The sequence below is a fragment of the Phyllobates terribilis genome, unplaced genomic scaffold, assembly GCF_046119375.1.
Source record: "Phyllobates terribilis strain yellow unplaced genomic scaffold, ASM4611937v1 Scaffold_223__1_contigs__length_3252167, whole genome shotgun sequence".
Taxonomy (NCBI): Eukaryota; Metazoa; Chordata; class Amphibia; order Anura; family Dendrobatidae; genus Phyllobates; species Phyllobates terribilis.
In genome coordinates this window covers 2,939,066-2,958,375 of record NW_027362983.1, presented here as the reverse complement: position 1 = coordinate 2,958,375, position 19,310 = coordinate 2,939,066, and the positions used below count along the sequence as shown (strand labels likewise).

The following is a 19,310-nucleotide window of genomic DNA, read 5'->3' as shown; positions in this document are numbered from 1 at the left end:
CCCTGGGGTGCCTTAACTCACTGGGATTGGGAACCCCACTTGAGTTTATGGCACATTTGCACTAGCACTTCAATATTTCTTTCTTCACACACACCCTTATTCCGGGCCTTCTGGCCTTAGGATGGGGAATTTTTCAATTCCCGGTCGAAGGTCCGGGCAGTATTATACTGTGAAACCTTCACTATTTATTTAATTTTTTTTTGTCACTGTGTGTCCACTTTTTCACGTGTGTCCACGTCCTTACTAGGATTTTGTCGGGATGCGGTTCCCTTACGGGTTCCTCTCTTGGCAGGTCTAGGGGGGGAGTGTGTGGCCATCAGGTTCCGCTCCCCCCTGAACCCCCCTGGCTCTCCTCTTTCGGGAGGAGAACAGTGTTGGCTCCCCTCTTCCGGGAGGGGTGCACAGTCTTTGGCTCCCAGTGCCTTGCTCGGGTGAGAACTCGGGCAGGTATTGGGGGTAAGATTGGGTCGCCTCTGGCTCCGGCTGGAGGTGGCTATTTGTCCCTGTTCCTCGCTGTGGCCTTCTGGCTCGGACGGACGGGGAATGGTTTGGGGGACCCTTCTCCTTTTGGAGAGGGTTTCAAGAAGACCAGCATCCTAGTGCACTTTTTTTTGTGGCACTTGTCACTTTTTTAAGCGCACTCGGGTTTTGTACACGAATTCGGGCTTTCGAAAAAAAAAAATCTGTTCTTATCAGTTTAATATCTGATACGTCCCCTATCTGGGGACCATATATTAAATGGATTTTTAGAACAGGGAGATGGAAAAATAGCTTGCTCTGTCCACTCCACGCATTGACCTGGTATTGCAGTATCTCCAGGACCGGTGCACCCCTTCTTTAATGCAGTTTCTAAAATCAGAAAGAATTGAATTCAATGTTTTTTGTTCATTTTGCTTGTTTGTCGGATTTTGGGATGGACTCTTTGGCTTTGCTTTTCTTCTCCTCATTGGATTTTTCATGTTCAAAGTTGCAGAAGCCAGATTACAAGCTCATTTTGGTTCAACTTCAGCAACTGTGCATTGCATTGCCATGTAATGTGATGCAATGCTATCTTTCTAGCTCTCCCTTTTTACTTCCTTTTGGATAAACAGACATATTAGGCAAGCATTTTGGAGCTTTCACCTAAATAACTACAGGTGGTGAGATAAGCTGCACAATATAATTGACCTTTCAGTATATTGTTGCACACACACCATCTATTTAGCAAATGCCCTTGTTATCAACAGCAGCCTTTTAAACTCACCTGAGCTAACAGGTATGTGCGCTGGTTACTCTGCTGCGCTTAAAATTTCTTTTTTGGTTTGCTACAATGCCTTTTCTGAAACGTTGTCTCCTTCTGCTGGAACACTGACTTCTTTCATTTAATGCCTGCAGACTATAAAAGAGAACCCAACCCAAAAAGTTTGGTTGATTAGTCTGTGGCATTCTGTTAAACTGTTGCTTATGGCGGTCTCTGTGAGCTTCTCAGCGACATTCAGCCAGCCAGGTATCCTGCCTGCAGTAGATGGAATGTGGCAATGGAACGCTGGCTGCGCGTGTCATAATAGGCTCTGAGCCTTTATATACCTGTGCACAGCAGCAGCCACCTTCAGTCTGCTGCTGGACAGCCAGCAGCAGCAGCAGCAGGAGAGGTATGTAATCAGGAGCCCTCCTGCTAAGGGTAGACAGCTGCTCGTTCCACCCCACCCCCCGCCTTAATTGGTTCTCCTCCCTTCCAACGGTGTTGAGGCGGGTGGGAACAGCAGGGGGTGAAGGTGCTGTGTTTAAAGAGGTGGAGTTATGCAGATCTAAAACGCGTGGATTGCAGCAGCAGCAAGCCGAAAAGTGCAGGCATGTAAGGGATCTAGAGGTTGACAACATGTCTTCTTAACGGGAGTCCAGGAGCTCATCTCCACAAATGGACTTTTCAGGATCCTTGGGTGGCTCCGTAGTTTGAAACCAATTCTGGTTATCGCTTCTCGGCCTTTTGGCTAAGATCAAGTGTAGTATCTGTTCTTATCAGTTTAATATCTGATACGTCCCCTATCTGGGGACCATATATTAAATGGATTTTTAGAACAGGGAGATGGAAAAAGAGCTTGCTCTGTCCACTCCACGCATTGACCTGGTATTGCAGTATCTCCAGGACCGGTGCACCCCTTCTTTAATGCAGTTTCTAAAATCAGAAAGAATTGAATTCAATGTTTTTTGTTCATTTTGCTTGTTTGTCGGATTTTGGGATGGACTCTTTGGCTTTGCTTTTCTTCTCCTCATTGGATTTTTCATGTTCAAAGTTGCAGAAGCCAGATTACAAGCTCATTTTGGTTCAACTTCAGCAACTGTGCATTGCATTGCCATGTAATGTGATGCAATGCTATTGTAGCACCCTGAGGATTCGGCTGCTACAGGGGTATTGCACCTCAACCCAGAGGTGTGATATTCCACTCCCGGGTAAGGATGGAGTGTGGAACTGAGCTCGGTAGGCTGCATGCACTACACACATCCCATTTCCGGGGAACAGGCCGACGGTACTCCCACTTAGAAATGTGCAGGTACGACCGAGTCTGTTCCTGGCTGGAGTGGGAGGGGGGTGGTACATCCCATGTAGTGTAGGGGCAGATAGGGGGAGCAGCCTGGGTAAAGATAGGAGCTCATTGGGTGCTGGTCACCTGAGCTCACACATAGAGGGTGTATATAAGGTGGGCACCAACAAAGAACAGGGTCAGATGCAGAGAACAAGTCAGTTGGAGACAGCAAGACAGCTGCAGAGGAGCAGACAGCAAGCAGAGAGGAAGTCAGCCTGCAGCAAGGGAGAAAAGAGAGAGACCCAGAGGAACAGAAGAGAGGACTCTAAGATCCCAACTAAAATCCCCGGGTGAAGAGTCGGCATCAGGGTACCGGAACCCAAGCTGGTGGGGGTAAAAACATTCCCCAGCCAGAGACCGGAGACCGTGGGCAGCGTTTGCCACGGTCACCCACCACATCCACCCCGAAGGCACACCACATGAAGGGTCAGGGAACCCAGGGCCAAGGGTGTCCCAACAGAAGGCCCGAGGGAGCTGGACCTAGGTGGATCACTGGTGGGGACGGCCAGAGAACGGGACAGAAGGAGAGCTCAGGGCCACGCTCCGGACTTGTTTGGGGGTTGGCTGGATCCAGGACCTGGTGGACGCAGCACGGCTCGGGTGGTCACTCGAAGCTGGAGTGACCAGTACAACATCTGCAGTAAGTAAACACCCTTAACTGCACAACCCGACTCTGTCTTCACTGCCGTCTGCACTGCACCACCACAACCCCCATCCTCTGCACCTGTCCCCTCTGAGGCTATACCCCTCCCGTTGGGGGTTATACCATCACAAGCTGCACCTACACCATCAGCCTCAGCGGACCCTGCTGCAGCGGCGGCCATAGTGACCGCAATACAACGGGTGGCGTAGTCGACATTAAGAACTTATTAACATCTGTAGGACTGCCACATACAACTGAGTTTGACACCCTGGGCACGGACCGGGTCATAGCCACTCGGAGACTACAACCCCCATCTGATCCGGCTCCGGATATTCCCATAAAGAATATGGCCCAGGGGGCGCGTCAACTTTGGCGTAGTCGGCAGGATTACGTGCCCGCAACACCCGGGTACTGCGTGCCTGAAGAAAAGTGCAAGTTTACCTCAGAAAGAAGTCTCCCGCCGGTTCCGGAGGGTCCACGCCATCGGACCCCATCACAGGTCGTTTCCCGCCGATTGTCCGCCATTTCCAGCTTGTTCCCGCCATCTGCAGGGTTTCCCGCCACTGGGCGACGCTTCCCGCCAAATCCGAAGATTTCCCGCCTTGGAAGAGCAGCGGACGCCATTATGGGCGTGCCAAAGGAGGGCAAGAGGCCGCCTCCCATCGTGGGCCAGGACAGAAAATGGCGCCAAAAGTGGAAACCGCCCCCACCAACAGAGACTGTGATGCTAGAGGTGTCTGTCAGCGTGAAAGAACCGCCCCTGGAGCTGACAGTCACCCAGTGGCCCCGGGACCGCCCTCGAAGTGGGAGGAGACGAAAGAAAAGAACGAAGATGGGTACCGCCTGGAGCAGTCTGGAGCGAGCGCACCCGGAGGCAAGAAGTCTAACGAGGAGTAGCGGAGAAGCTTACCCGGATATGGAGAGAAAGCAGAACAGCACCGGCCCGCTGGCCAGGAGTCTGCTAAAGACCGAGGAAGGAGAGCAGAGCAGCACCGGCCCGCTGGCCAGGAGCCTGCTGGAGGAAGAGCAGAGCAGCACCGACCCGTTGGTCAGGAGCCTGCTAGACACCACGACCCCACTAGGCCTAGTGGAGGTCCTTGCACAGCTCCCCCGAGACCGGGAGTGTGCACAGACTGCCCTGGAGGGCCTCGCACGGAGGATGGCCCGGGTACAGCGCGAGATATTGGCGGAATGGAGCCGAGAGATGGCCCAGCAAACCAAGGCCCGGAGCACGCCAGCCAAGATGAGGAGACAGACCGCCTCTGAGGATGGCGCGGGAGGACCCAAGGTCGGAGACGGCGCCGAGAAGGGAGCCGAACGCATGGAGGCAGGTAAAGGGGACGCCTATACCCCAAGCCGTGAAACCGCCCACCTGCCCCAGCTCCCCGTCGCAGAGCCCGAAAGTCCCCCTGCTGTGCCCGTAGCCGCCATGTCACCGCTATGGACTAGGCCCCGACCGGAAGCCGCCGCAGCGACCCCTGTGACGTCACGCGCCTCGACCCGGAGCGTGACAAAGCAGGAAATACCACCAGCCTGGTCGCAAGGCCTAGTACCCCCGGGCGCCGCATCACCAACAGCGCCCCCTACCTCCGCGGAGCCTCCGGCCTGGTCGCAAGGCCAGGTAGCCCAGGGCGCCGCCGTATTAACGGTGCCCTTCACCTTCCAGGTGCCCCAGGCCTGGCCGCAAGGCCTGGGCAACCCGGGCGCCACCACCACCGCGCCCGCGCCCGTAAAACCAAGGGTGCCGCGTCTGGGAGAGGACTTGTTTGCCCAGCACACGTGGCCGGACGGGCAGCCTTTCATCTGGCCCCAGAAGTATTACGAACTGGAGCACCAGAGGAGGGTTGGGGCCATGTGTGCACCCCTGATTCCGGCTCCGAAGCCCGTAATAAGGATCTCGCCCCCGCTAGCGGAAGCGCAGTTTGAGTGGGACCCCACCGGAGAAGACCTAATGGGGTTCACTCAGGAAACCCGGGCAGCTGCAGCGGAGCGTGCTGAGTGTTGCCGACAGCAGCTCGAGGAGTTCGCAAGGGAGCGGAGAGAGAGGCGGGTCCGAGAACAACAGGCCCAAATAAGGAGCGCCGAGCAGAAGAGCCGGACCAGGAGGGACCCCCGTGCAGCGCACAGTCCCCGTACCACCGGGACTGTAATAAAGTTCAACCAGCAGCATGGGTGGGGCTTCATTAGAGACAACAACACCCCCGGCGACGTCTTTGTCACGCGCAGAGACGTGGAGTCCCATCTGCCGGAGGGGCACAGAGGTCGTGACCTCTACATCGGAGACGAGGTCACCTTCACCCGGCACAAGTGTGCCAAAGGACCTTACGCCCTCCACGTACACCGCCTGACGGAGGAGGAGTTGCGGTGCGAGGAGGAGGAGCAAGAGGACCCGGACGGGTCTGAAGTTACAACCAGCTATAAGCAAAGAGCAGGAGGAAGACGCCGTTGAGTGCGGCAGAGCAGTGATGTAAATAGTTACCCGACCGGGTATCAAAGAGACTGTTGCAACATATATATAGTCCCCGTTGGGACCAGCTGAGTGCAACATATATATAGTCCCCGTTGGGACCAGCTGAGTGAACTGTTTACCCGTTAACCCCTTAATCCCACAGGCTGAGGACTGTGAGCAGCCATTCCCTTCCCTCTACCTGGCCGAGGACTGAGAGCGGCCAACTTCCCTGTATATAGTTGCGCTTCCTAAAGCGCCCCCTACCGGTTTTAGAGGAAAAACCATTTTTCTAAGAGACTGTCGCACTTTTCCCGGACACACGTTGCACAGTGTCCGGAGGAGGAACCTGAAACAAGAGACGACGAGAATGTTTATATGAAAAGTTTTATATATATATAATGTTTTATATGTTTTATTATGTTTATATGAAAAGAAAAAAATTGTATGTTTTGGTGTTGTTTTATGTCTTACAGCCCGAGGACGTGCTGTGATTTACCAGGGGGGAATGTAGCACCCTGAGGATTGGGCTGCTACAGGGGTATTGCACCTCAACCCAGAGGTGTGATATTCCACTCCCGGGTAAGGATGGAGTGTGGAACTGAGCTCGGTAGGCTGCATGCACTACACACATCCCATTTCCGGGGAACAGGCCGACGGTACTCCCACTTAGAAATGTGCAGGTACGACCGAGTCTGTTCCTGGCTGGAGTGGGAGGGGGGTGGTACATCCCATGTAGTGTAGGGGCAGATAGGGGGAGCAGCCTGGGTAAAGATAGGAGCTCATTGGGTGCTGGTCACCTGAGCTCACACATAGAGGGTGTATATAAGGTGGGCACCAACAAAGAACAGGGTCAGATGCAGAGAACAAGTCAGTTGGAGACAGCAAGACAGCTGCAGAGGAGCAGACAGCAAGCAGAGAGGAAGTCAGCCTGCAGCAAGGGAGAAAAGAGAGAGACCCAGAGGAACAGAAGAGAGGACTCTAAGATCCCAACTAAAATCCCCGGGTGAAGAGTCGGCATCAGGGTACCGGAACCCAAGCTGGTGGGGGTAAAAACATTCCCCAGCCAGAGACCGGAGACCGTGGGCAGCGTTTGCCACGGTCACCCACCACATCCACCCCGAAGGCACACCACATGAAGGGTCAGGGAACCCAGGGCCAAGGGTGTCCCAACAGAAGGCCCGAGGGAGCTGGACCTAGGTGGATCACTGGTGGGGACGGCCAGAGAACGGGACAGAAGGAGAGCTCAGGGCCACGCTCCGGACTTGTTTGGGGGTTGGCTGGATCCAGGACCTGGTGGACGCAGCACGGCTCGGGTGGTCACTCGAAGCTGGAGTGACCAGTACAACATCTGCAGTAAGTAAACACCCTTAACTGCACAACCCGACTCTGTCTTCACTGCCGTCTGCACTGCACCACCACAACCCCCATCCTCTGCACCTGTCCCCTCTGAGGCTATACCCCTCCCGTTGGGGGTTATACCATCACAAGCTGCACCTACACCATCAGCCTCAGCGGACCCTGCTGCAGCGGCGGCCATAGTGACCGCAATACAACAGGTGGCGTAGTCGACATTAAGAACTTATTAACATCTGTAGGACTGCCACATACAACTGAGTTTGACACCCTGGGCACGGACCGGGTCATAGCCACTCGGAGACTACAACCCCCATCTGATCCGGCTCCGGATATTCCCATAAAGAATATGGCCCAGGGGGCGCGTCACTATCTTTCTAGCTCTCCCTTTTTACTTCCTTTTGGATAAACAGACATATTAGGCAAGCATTTTGGAGCTTTCACCTAAATAACTACAGGTGGTGAGATAAGCTGCACAATATAATTGACCTTTCAGTATATTGTTGCACACACACCATCTATTTAGCAAATGCCCTTGTTATCAACAGCAGCCTTTTAAACTCACCTGAGCTAACAGGTATGTGCGCTGGTTACTCTGCTGCGCTTAAAATTTCTTTTTTGGTTTGCTACAATGCCTTTTCTGAAACGTTGTCTCCTTCTGCTGGAACACTGACTTCTTTCATTTAATGCCTGCAGACTATAAAAGAGAACCCAACCCAAAAAGTTTGGTTGATTAGTCTGTGGCATTCTGTTAAACTGTTGCTTATGGCGGTCTCTGTGAGCTTCTCAGCGACATTCAGCCAGCCAGGTATCCTGCCTGCAGTAGATGGAATGTGGCAATGGAACGCTGGCTGCGCGTGTCATAATAGGCTCTGAGCCTTTATATACCTGTGCACAGCAGCAGCCACCTTCAGTCTGCTGCTGGACAGCCAGCAGCAGCAGCAGCAGGAGAGGTATGTAATCAGGAGCCCTCCTGCTAAGGGTAGACAGCTGCTCGTTCCACCCCACCCCCCGCCTTAATTGGTTCTCCTCCCTTCCAACGGTGTTGAGGCGGGTGGGAACAGCAGGGGGTGAAGGTGCTGTGTTTAAAGAGGTGGAGTTATGCAGATCTAAAACGCGTGGATTGCAGCAGCAGCAAGCCGAAAAGTGCAGGCATGTAAGGGATCTAGAGGTTGACAACATGTCTTCTTAACGGGAGTCCAGGAGCTCATCTCCACAAATGGACTTTTCAGGATCCTTGGGTGGCTCCGTAGTTTGAAACCAATTCTGGTTATCGCTTCTCGGCCTTTTGGCTAAGATCAAGTGTAGTATCTGTTCTTATCAGTTTAATATCTGATACGTCCCCTATCTGGGGACCATATATTAAATGGATTTTTAGAACAGGGAGATGGAAAAAGAGCTTGCTCTGTCCACTCCACGCATTGACCTGGTATTGCAGTATCTCCAGGACCGGTGCACCCCTTCTTTAATGCAGTTTCTAAAATCAGAAAGAATTGAATTCAATGTTTTTTGTTCATTTTGCTTGTTTGTCGGATTTTGGGATGGACTCTTTGGCTTTGCTTTTCTTCTCCTCATTGGATTTTTCATGTTCAAAGTTGCAGAAGCCAGATTACAAGCTCATTTTGGTTCAACTTCAGCAACTGTGCATTGCATTGCCATGTAATGTGATGCAATGCTATCTTTCTAGCTCTCCCTTTTTACTTCCTTTTGGATAAACAGACATATTAGGCAAGCATTTTGGAGCTTTCACCTAAATAACTACAGGTGGTGAGATAAGCTGCACAATATAATTGACCTTTCAGTATATTGTTGCACACACACCATCTATTTAGCAAATGCCCTTGTTATCAACAGCAGCCTTTTAAACTCACCTGAGCTAACAGGTATGTGCGCTGGTTACTCTGCTGCGCTTAAAATTTCTTTTTTGGTTTGCTACAATGCCTTTTCTGAAACGTTGTCTCCTTCTGCTGGAACACTGACTTCTTTCATTTAATGCCTGCAGACTATAAAAGAGAACCCAACCCAAAAAGTTTGGTTGATTAGTCTGTGGCATTCTGTTAAACTGTTGCTTATGGCGGTCTCTGTGAGCTTCTCAGCGACATTCAGCCAGCCAGGTATCCTGCCTGCAGTAGATGGAATGTGGCAATGGAACGCTGGCTGCGCGTGTCATAATAGGCTCTGAGCCTTTATATACCTGTGCACAGCAGCAGCCACCTTCAGTCTGCTGCTGGACAGCCAGCAGCAGCAGCAGCAGGAGAGGTATGTAATCAGGAGCCCTCCTGCTAAGGGTAGACAGCTGCTCGTTCCACCCCACCCCCCGCCTTAATTGGTTCTCCTCCCTTCCAACGGTGTTGAGGCGGGTGGGAACAGCAGGGGGTGAAGGTGCTGTGTTTAAAGAGGTGGAGTTATGCAGATCTAAAACGCGTGGATTGCAGCAGCAGCAAGCCGAAAAGTGCAGGCATGTAAGGGATCTAGAGGTTGACAACATGTCTTCTTAACGGGAGTCCAGGAGCTCATCTCCACAAATGGACTTTTCAGGATCCTTGGGTGGCTCCGTAGTTTGAAACCAATTCTGGTTATCGCTTCTCGGCCTTTTGGCTAAGATCAAGTGTAGTATCTGTTCTTATCAGTTTAATATCTGATACGTCCCCTATCTGGGGACCATATATTAAATGGATTTTTAGAACAGGGAGATGGAAAAAGAGCTTGCTCTGTCCACTCCACGCATTGACCTGGTATTGCAGTATCTCCAGGACCGGTGCACCCCTTCTTTAATGCAGTTTCTAAAATCAGAAAGAATTGAATTCAATGTTTTTTGTTCATTTTGCTTGTTTGTCGGATTTTGGGATGGACTCTTTGGCTTTGCTTTTCTTCTCCTCATTGGATTTTTCATGTTCAAAGTTGCAGAAGCCAGATTACAAGCTCATTTTGGTTCAACTTCAGCAACTGTGCATTGCATTGCCATGTAATGTGATGCAATGCTATCTTTCTAGCTCTCCCTTTTTACTTCCTTTTGGATAAACAGACATATTAGGCAAGCATTTTGGAGCTTTCACCTAAATAACTACAGGTGGTGAGATAAGCTGCACAATATAATTGACCTTTCAGTATATTGTTGCACACACACCATCTATTTAGCAAATGCCCTTGTTATCAACAGCAGCCTTTTAAACTCACCTGAGCTAACAGGTATGTGCGCTGGTTACTCTGCTGCGCTTAAAATTTCTTTTTTGGTTTGCTACAATGCCTTTTCTGAAACGTTGTCTCCTTCTGCTGGAACACTGACTTCTTTCATTTAATGCCTGCAGACTATAAAAGAGAACCCAACCCAAAAAGTTTGGTTGATTAGTCTGTGGCATTCTGTTAAACTGTTGCTTATGGCGGTCTCTGTGAGCTTCTCAGCGACATTCAGCCAGCCAGGTATCCTGCCTGCAGTAGATGGAATGTGGCAATGGAACGCTGGCTGCGCGTGTCATAATAGGCTCTGAGCCTTTATATACCTGTGCACAGCAGCAGCCACCTTCAGTCTGCTGCTGGACAGCCAGCAGCAGCAGCAGCAGGAGAGGTATGTAATCAGGAGCCCTCCTGCTAAGGGTAGACAGCTGCTCGTTCCACCCCACCCCCCGCCTTAATTGGTTCTCCTCCCTTCCAACGGTGTTGAGGCGGGTGGGAACAGCAGGGGGTGAAGGTGCTGTGTTTAAAGAGGTGGAGTTATGCAGATCTAAAACGCGTGGATTGCAGCAGCAGCAAGCCGAAAAGTGCAGGCATGTAAGGGATCTAGAGGTTGACAACATGTCTTCTTAACGGGAGTCCAGGAGCTCATCTCCACAAATGGACTTTTCAGGATCCTTGGGTGGCTCCGTAGTTTGAAACCAATTCTGGTTATCGCTTCTCGGCCTTTTGGCTAAGATCAAGTGTAGTATCTGTTCTTATCAGTTTAATATCTGATACGTCCCCTATCTGGGGACCATATATTAAATGGATTTTTAGAACAGGGAGATGGAAAAAGAGCTTGCTCTGTCCACTCCACGCATTGACCTGGTATTGCAGTATCTCCAGGACCGGTGCACCCCTTCTTTAATGCAGTTTCTAAAATCAGAAAGAATTGAATTCAATGTTTTTTGTTCATTTTGCTTGTTTGTCGGATTTTGGGATGGACTCTTTGGCTTTGCTTTTCTTCTCCTCATTGGATTTTTCATGTTCAAAGTTGCAGAAGCCAGATTACAAGCTCATTTTGGTTCAACTTCAGCAACTGTGCATTGCATTGCCATGTAATGTGATGCAATGCTATCTTTCTAGCTCTCCCTTTTTACTTCCTTTTGGATAAACAGACATATTAGGCAAGCATTTTGGAGCTTTCACCTAAATAACTACAGGTGGTGAGATAAGCTGCACAATATAATTGACCTTTCAGTATATTGTTGCACACACACCATCTATTTAGCAAATGCCCTTGTTATCAACAGCAGCCTTTTAAACTCACCTGAGCTAACAGGTATGTGCGCTGGTTACTCTGCTGCGCTTAAAATTTTTTTTTGGTTTGCTACAATGCCTTTTCTGAAACGTTGTCTCCTTCTGCTGGAACACTGACTTCTTTCATTTAATGCCTGCAGACTAAAAAAGAGAACCCAACCCAAAAAGTTTGGTTGATTAGTCTGTGGCATTCTGTTAAACTGTTGCTTATGGCGGTCTCTGTGAGCTTCTCAGCGACATTCAGCCAGCCAGGTATCCTGCCTGCAGTAGATGGAATGTGGCAATGGAACGCTGGCTGCGCGTGTCATAATAGGCTCTGAGCCTTTATATACCTGTGCACAGCAGCAGCCACCTTCAGTCTGCTGCTGGACAGCCAGCAGCAGCAGCAGCAGGAGAGGTATGTAAACAGGAGCCCTCCTGCTAAGGGTAGACAGCTGCTCGTTCCACCCCACCCCCCGCCTTAATTGGTTCTCCTCCCTTCCAACGGTGTTGAGGCGGGTGGGAACAGCAGGGGGTGAAGGTGCTGTGTTTAAAGAGGTGGAGTTATGCAGATCTAAAACGCGTGGATTGCAGCAGCAGCAAGCCGAAAAGTGCAGGCATGTAAGGGATCTAGAGGTTGACAACATGTCTTCTTAACGGGAGTCCAGGAGCTCATCTCCACAAATGGACTTTTCAGGATCCTTGGGTGGCTCCGTAGTTTGAAACCAATTCTGGTTATCGCTTCTCGGCCTTTTGGCTAAGATCAAGTGTAGTATCTGTTCTTATCAGTTTAATATCTGATACGTCCCCTATCTGGGGACCATATATTAAATGGATTTTTAGAACAGGGAGATGGAAAAAGAGCTTGCTCTGTCCACTCCACGCATTGACCTGGTATTGCAGTATCTCCAGGACCGGTGCACCCCTTCTTTAATGCAGTTTCTAAAATCAGAAAGAATTGAATTCAATGTTTTTTGTTCATTTTGCTTGTTTGTCGGATTTTGGGATGGACTCTTTGGCTTTGCTTTTCTTCTCCTCATTGGATTTTTCATGTTCAAAGTTGCAGAAGCCAGATTACAAGCTCATTTTGGTTCAACTTCAGCAACTGTGCATTGCATTGCCATGTAATGTGATGCAATGCTATCTTTCTAGCTCTCCCTTTTTACTTCCTTTTGGATAAACAGACATATTAGGCAAGCATTTTGGAGCTTTCACCTAAATAACTACAGGTGGTGAGATAAGCTGCACAATATAATTGACCTTTCAGTATATTGTTGCACACACACCATCTATTTAGCAAATGCCCTTGTTATCAACAGCAGCCTTTTAAACTCACCTGAGCTAACAGGTATGTGCGCTGGTTACTCTGCTGCGCTTAAAATTTCTTTTTTGGTTTGCTACAATGCCTTTTCTGAAACGTTGTCTCCTTCTGCTGGAACACTGACTTCTTTCATTTAATGCCTGCAGACTATAAAAGAGAACCCAACCCAAAAAGTTTGGTTGATTAGTCTGTGGCATTCTGTTAAACTGTTGCTTATGGCGGTCTCTGTGAGCTTCTCAGCGACATTCAGCCAGCCAGGTATCCTGCCTGCAGTAGATGGAATGTGGCAATGGAACGCTGGCTGCGCGTGTCATAATAGGCTCTGAGCCTTTATATACCTGTGCACAGCAGCAGCCACCTTCAGTCTGCTGCTGGACAGCCAGCAGCAGCAGCAGCAGGAGAGGTATGTAATCAGGAGCCCTCCTGCTAAGGGTAGACAGCTGCTCGTTCCACCCCACCCCCCGCCTTAATTGGTTCTCCTCCCTTCCAACGGTGTTGAGGCGGGTGGGAACAGCAGGGGGTGAAGGTGCTGTGTTTAAAGAGGTGGAGTTATGCAGATCTAAAACGCGTGGATTGCAGCAGCAGCAAGCCGAAAAGTGCAGGCATGTAAGGGATCTAGAGGTTGACAACATGTCTTCTTAACGGGAGTCCAGGAGCTCATCTCCACAAATGGACTTTTCAGGATCCTTGGGTGGCTCCGTAGTTTGAAACCAATTCTGGTTATCGCTTCTCGGCCTTTTGGCTAAGATCAAGTGTAGTATCTGTTCTTATCAGTTTAATATCTGATACGTCCCCTATCTGGGGACCATATATTAAATGGATTTTTAGAACAGGGAGATGGAAAAAGAGCTTGCTCTGTCCACTCCACGCATTGACCTGGTATTGCAGTATCTCCAGGACCGGTGCACCCCTTCTTTAATGCAGTTTCTAAAATCAGAAAGAATTGAATTCAATGTTTTTTGTTCATTTTGCTTGTTTGTCGGATTTTGGGATGGACTCTTTGGCTTTGCTTTTCTTCTCCTCATTGGATTTTTCATGTTCAAAGTTGCAGAAGCCAGATTACAAGCTCATTTTGGTTCAACTTCAGCAACTGTGCATTGCATTGCCATGTAATGTGATGCAATGCTATCTTTCTAGCTCTCCCTTTTTACTTCCTTTTGGATAAACAGACATATTAGGCAAGCATTTTGGAGCTTTCACCTAAATAACTACAGGTGGTGAGATAAGCTGCACAATATAATTGACCTTTCAGTATATTGTTGCACACACACCATCTATTTAGCAAATGCCCTTGTTATCAACAGCAGCCTTTTAAACTCACCTGAGCTAACAGGTATGTGCGCTGGTTACTCTGCTGCGCTTAAAATTTCTTTTTTGGTTTGCTACAATGCCTTTTCTGAAACGTTGTCTCCTTCTGCTGGAACACTGACTTCTTTCATTTAATGCCTGCAGACTATAAAAGAGAACCCAACCCAAAAAGTTTGGTTGATTAGTCTGTGGCATTCTGTTAAACTGTTGCTTATGGCGGTCTCTGTGAGCTTCTCAGCGACATTCAGCCAGCCAGGTATCCTGCCTGCAGTAGATGGAATGTGGCAATGGAACGCTGGCTGCGCGTGTCATAATAGGCTCTGAGCCTTTATATACCTGTGCACAGCAGCAGCCACCTTCAGTCTGCTGCTGGACAGCCAGCAGCAGCAGCAGCAGCAGGAGAGGTATGTAATCAGGAGCCCTCCTGCTAAGGGTAGACAGCTGCTCGTTCCACCCCACCCCCCGCCTTAATTGGTTCTCCTCCCTTCCAACGGTGTTGAGGCGGGTGGGAACAGCAGGGGGTGAAGGTGCTGTGTTTAAAGAGGTGGAGTTATGCAGATCTAAAACGCGTGGATTGCAGCAGCAGCAAGCCGAAAAGTGCAGGCATGTAAGGGATCTAGAGGTTGACAACATGTCTTCTTAACGGGAGTCCAGGAGCTCATCTCCACAAATGGACTTTTCAGGATCCTTGGGTGGCTCCGTAGTTTGAAACCAATTCTGGTTATCGCTTCTCGGCCTTTTGGCTAAGATCAAGTGTAGTATCTGTTCTTATCAGTTTAATATCTGATACGTCCCCTATCTGGGGACCATATATTAAATGGATTTTTAGAACAGGGAGATGGAAAAAGAGCTTGCTCTGTCCACTCCACGCATTGACCTGGTATTGCAGTATCTCCAGGACCGGTGCACCCCTTCTTTAATGCAGTTTCTAAAATCAGAAAGAATTGAATTCAATGTTTTTTGTTCATTTTGCTTGTTTGTCGGATTTTGGGATGGACTCTTTGGCTTTGCTTTTCTTCTCCTCATTGGATTTTTCATGTTCAAAGTTGCAGAAGCCAGATTACAAGCTCATTTTGGTTCAACTTCAGCAACTGTGCATTGCATTGCCATGTAATGTGATGCAATGCTATCTTTCTAGCTCTCCCTTTTTACTTCCTTTTGGATAAACAGACATATTAGGCAAGCATTTTGGAGCTTTCACCTAAATAACTACAGGTGGTGAGATAAGCTGCACAATATAATTGACCTTTCAGTATATTGTTGCACACACACCATCTATTTAGCAAATGCCCTTGTTATCAACAGCAGCCTTTTAAACTCACCTGAGCTAACAGGTATGTGCGCTGGTTACTCTGCTGCGCTTAAAATTTCTTTTTTGGTTTGCTACAATGCCTTTTCTGAAACGTTGTCTCCTTCTGCTGGAACACTGACTTCTTTCATTTAATGCCTGCAGACTATAAAAGAGAACCCAACCCAAAAAGTTTGGTTGATTAGTCTGTGGCATTCTGTTAAACTGTTGCTTATGGCGGTCTCTGTGAGCTTCTCAGCGACATTCAGCCAGCCAGGTATCCTGCCTGCAGTAGATGGAATGTGGCAATGGAACGCTGGCTGCGCGTGTCATAATAGGCTCTGAGCCTTTATATACCTGTGCACAGCAGCAGCCACCTTCAGTCTGCTGCTGGACAGCCAGCAGCAGCAGCAGCAGGAGAGGTATGTAATCAGGAGCCCTCCTGCTAAGGGTAGACAGCTGCTCGTTCCACCCCACCCCCCGCCTTAATTGGTTCTCCTCCCTTCCAACGGTGTTGAGGCGGGTGGGAACAGCAGGGGGTGAAGGTGCTGTGTTTAAAGAGGTGGAGTTATGCAGATCTAAAACGCGTGGATTGCAGCAGCAGCAAGCCGAAAAGTGCAGGCATGTAAGGGATCTAGAGGTTGACAACATGTCTTCTTAACGGGAGTCCAGGAGCTCATCTCCATAAATGGACTTTTCAGGATCCTTGGGTGGCTCCGTAGCTTGAAACCAATTCTGGTTATCGCTTCTCGGCCTTTTGGCTAAGATCAAGTGTAGTATCTGTTCTTATCAGTTTAATATCTGATACGTCCCCTATCTGGGGACCATATATTAAATGGATTTTTAGAACAGGGAGATGGAAAAAGAGCTTGCTCTGTCCACTCCACGCATTGACCTGGTATTGCAGTATCTCCAGGACCGGTGCACCCCTTCTTTAATGCAGTTTCTAAAATCAGAAAGAATTGAATTCAATGTTTTTTGTTCATTTTGCTTGTTTGTCGGATTTTGGGATGGACTCTTTGGCTTTGCTTTTCTTCTCCTCATTGGATTTTTCATGTTCAAAGTTGCAGAAGCCAGATTACAAGCTCATTTTGGTTCAACTTCAGCAACTGTGCATTGCATTGCCATGTAATGTGATGCAATGCTATCTTTCTAGCTCTCCCTTTTTACTTCCTTTTGGATAAACAGACATATTAGGCAAGCATTTTGGAGCTTTCACCTAAATAACTACAGGTGGTGAGATAAGCTGCACAATATAATTGACCTTTCAGTATATTGTTGCACACACACCATCTATTTAGCAAATGCCCTTGTTATCAACAGCAGCCTTTTAAACTCACCTGAGCTAACAGGTATGTGCGCTGGTTACTCTGCTGCGCTTAAAATTTCTTTTTTGGTTTGCTACAATGCCTTTTCTGAAACGTTGTCTCCTTCTGCTGGAACACTGACTTCTTTCATTTAATGCCTGCAGACTATAAAAGAGAACCCAACCCAAAAGGTTTGGTTGATTAGTCTGTGGCATTCTGTTAAACTGTTGCTTATGGCGGTCTCTGTGAGCTTCTCAGCGACATTCAGCCAGCCAGGTATCCTGCCTGCAGTAGATGGAATGTGGCAATGGAACGCTGGCTGCGCGTGTCATAATAGGCTCTGAGCCTTTATATACCTGTGCACAGCAGCAGCCACCTTCAGTCTGCTGCTGGACAGCCAGCAGCAGCAGCAGCAGGAGAGGTATGTAATCAGGAGCCCTCCTGCTAAGGGTAGACAGCTGCTCGTTCCACCCCACCCCCTGCCTTAATTGGTTCTCCTCCCTTCCAACGGTGTTGAGGCGGGTGGGAACAGCAGGGGGTGAAGGTGCTGTGTTTAAAGAGGTGGAGTTATGCAGATCTAAAACGCGTGGATTGCAGCAGCAGCAAGCCGAAAAGTGCAGGCATGTAAGGGATCTAGAGGTTGACAACATGTCTTCTTAACGGGAGTCCAGGAGCTCATCTCCACAAATGGACTTTTCAGGATCCTTGGGTGGCTCCGTAGTTTGAAACCAATTCTGGTTATCGCTTCTCGGCCTTTTGGCTAAGATCAGGTGCAGTGATCTACCAGTTGCTGCCTTGGCCTTGGCTAGTAGGTGCCCAGGGTACCCGGCTCCTTGGCCTGGGGGGATCGCTTTGTCTAACGGCAGGGCTTCACCCTCCTGCTGCTATTGGGGAGTCCGATTAGTCCCTGGGCAACGAGAGGCGATCATCGTGTCACCACACATAGCTGTGGGGGGCAGTTCTTTTGGAGGAAGAAGATGGAGTTGACGAGGAAGAGGAACTGTTTACGGTTCTATGTGAAGACGGAGTTAGAGGATTTTTCGTTGGAGGAGAATCAGATCTTGGATATTCTGTTCAAGTATGGGACGATCATTGAAGAGGACATTTTTTGTATGCAAGAAATCAAGTTTAAAAAGGTATTTGACGTAACACTGAAGTCTGAAGAAAAGTGTATTTGTCTTCTCAAGAATTGGGAAGGAAAAGAAATTGGAGTTAATGCTCTTTTTGCTGGAAGGCCGAAAAAGGTGGTTATCTGTATGGATGACCCCTTTGTAGAGATGGAGGAAGTGATGGAGTTTTTGAAGCCATGGAGTATTTTGGTAAAATTCCAGAAGGACTACTTAAATAAAGTGGGAGTCTGGAATGGGAAGAGAAGTTTCCTAGTTTGGGAAAATGGACAAAATGAACTAAGTTTAGGAAGGATTGTTATAAATGGTAAATGTGGATTCAGTTATGTGGAAAATGGTAAAAGAAGAATTGATAATGGGAAACCTGGATTTTGTTATGAGGAAGGTGGGAAAAAAGAGGAGAAAGGGAAAAAGATATTTGAAGAATCGTTTGAAGATTGTAAAGAGAAAGAAGACAAAGATATACAAGTAGTTGAAAATAAGAAGGAGTTTGTGGGAGAGAAGCAGGAGTTCTCAGGAGTTGGGGACTCTATGTTTTGCAGACTGGAGAGAGTACCTAGAAGTAAAGACGTTAAGGAAAAAAGGAAGGTGGATGATAAGGGAAAAGAGAAAGTAATGCAGGATTGTGTTGATACCAGTGCTGAAGCTGAAGAAGATGAAAAGATTTTGCTGCAAGGTTTTGACTGGAAATTGTTGGACATGTCATGGAGGAAGAAGAAACGTGGAAGAAGAAAAATGTTGAGTTGATGTTTTTGTTGGAAGTTTTTTGTTGTTGATGTAAGGATATGTTATGTTATGTTTTATTTATTAATTATCATTAAATTTTCTTAAAAAAAACAAAAAGTTGAATTCGGATGATGAAGGCGTAGGCGACATTTTTTTGGTTATCCATGCAAATGGAATTTAATTTATGTCGCGTCTTCTGACGCATTCAATTAAAAAAATCTGTTCTTATCAGTTTAATATCTGATATGTCCCCTATCTGGGGACCATATATTAAATGGATTTTTAGAACAGGGAGATGGAAAAAGAGCTTGCTCTGTCCACTCCACGCATTGACCTGGTATTGCAGTATCTCCAGGACCGGTGCACCCCTTCTTTAATGCAGTTTCTAAAATCAGAAAGAATTGAATTCAATGTTTTTTGTTCATTTTGCTTGTTTGTCGGATTTTGGGATGGACTCTTTGGCTTTGCTTTTCTTCTCCTCATTGGATTTTTCATGTTCAAAGTTGCAGAAGCCAGATTACAAGCTCATTTTGGTTCAACTTCAGCAACTGTGCATTGCATTGCCATGTAATGTGATGCAATGCTATCTTTCTAGCTCTCCCTTTTTACTTCCTTTTGGATAAACAGACATATTAGGCAAGCATTTTGGAGCTTTCACCTAAATAACTACAGGTGGTGAGATAAGCTGCACAATATAATTGACCTTTCAGTATATTGTTGCACACACACCATCTATTTAGCAAATGCCCTTGTTATCAACAGCAGCCTTTTA

The 19,310-nt window shown here is 48.2% G+C and overlaps 9 non-coding genes and 1 pseudogene across 9 annotated transcripts; all 10 read left to right on the top strand.

Moving 5' to 3' along the window:
- The first annotated feature begins 654 nt into the window (after nucleotides 1–654).
- On the top strand, nucleotides 655–835 carry LOC141214970 (U2 spliceosomal RNA; annotated as a pseudogene).
- Nucleotides 836–1,950: 1,115 nt separating this feature from the next.
- Nucleotides 1,951–2,141, top strand: LOC141214702 (U2 spliceosomal RNA). Its single transcript, XR_012283899.1, has one exon. It is a non-coding gene; the product is annotated as a U2 spliceosomal RNA (small nuclear RNA).
- A 6,140-nt stretch (nucleotides 2,142–8,281) lies between these two features.
- On the top strand, nucleotides 8,282–8,472 carry LOC141214701 (U2 spliceosomal RNA). Its single transcript, XR_012283898.1, has one exon. It is a non-coding gene; the product is annotated as a U2 spliceosomal RNA (small nuclear RNA).
- Nucleotides 8,473–9,587: 1,115 nt separating this feature from the next.
- LOC141214700 (U2 spliceosomal RNA) lies at nucleotides 9,588–9,778 on the top strand. Its single transcript, XR_012283897.1, has one exon. It is a non-coding gene; the product is annotated as a U2 spliceosomal RNA (small nuclear RNA).
- Nucleotides 9,779–10,893: 1,115 nt separating this feature from the next.
- LOC141214697 (U2 spliceosomal RNA) lies at nucleotides 10,894–11,084 on the top strand. The gene has a single exon (XR_012283895.1). It is a non-coding gene; the product is annotated as a U2 spliceosomal RNA (small nuclear RNA).
- Nucleotides 11,085–12,198: 1,114 nt separating this feature from the next.
- On the top strand, nucleotides 12,199–12,389 carry LOC141214696 (U2 spliceosomal RNA). Its single transcript, XR_012283894.1, has one exon. It is a non-coding gene; the product is annotated as a U2 spliceosomal RNA (small nuclear RNA).
- Nucleotides 12,390–13,504: 1,115 nt separating this feature from the next.
- LOC141214695 (U2 spliceosomal RNA) lies at nucleotides 13,505–13,695 on the top strand. Its single transcript, XR_012283893.1, has one exon. It is a non-coding gene; the product is annotated as a U2 spliceosomal RNA (small nuclear RNA).
- Nucleotides 13,696–14,813: 1,118 nt separating this feature from the next.
- LOC141214694 (U2 spliceosomal RNA) lies at nucleotides 14,814–15,004 on the top strand. The gene has a single exon (XR_012283892.1). It is a non-coding gene; the product is annotated as a U2 spliceosomal RNA (small nuclear RNA).
- Nucleotides 15,005–16,119: 1,115 nt separating this feature from the next.
- LOC141214693 (U2 spliceosomal RNA) lies at nucleotides 16,120–16,310 on the top strand. The gene has a single exon (XR_012283891.1). It is a non-coding gene; the product is annotated as a U2 spliceosomal RNA (small nuclear RNA).
- A 2,412-nt stretch (nucleotides 16,311–18,722) lies between these two features.
- Nucleotides 18,723–18,909, top strand: LOC141214911 (U2 spliceosomal RNA). Its single transcript, XR_012284100.1, has one exon. It is a non-coding gene; the product is annotated as a U2 spliceosomal RNA (small nuclear RNA).
- The last annotated feature ends 401 nt before the right edge of the window (nucleotides 18,910–19,310 follow it).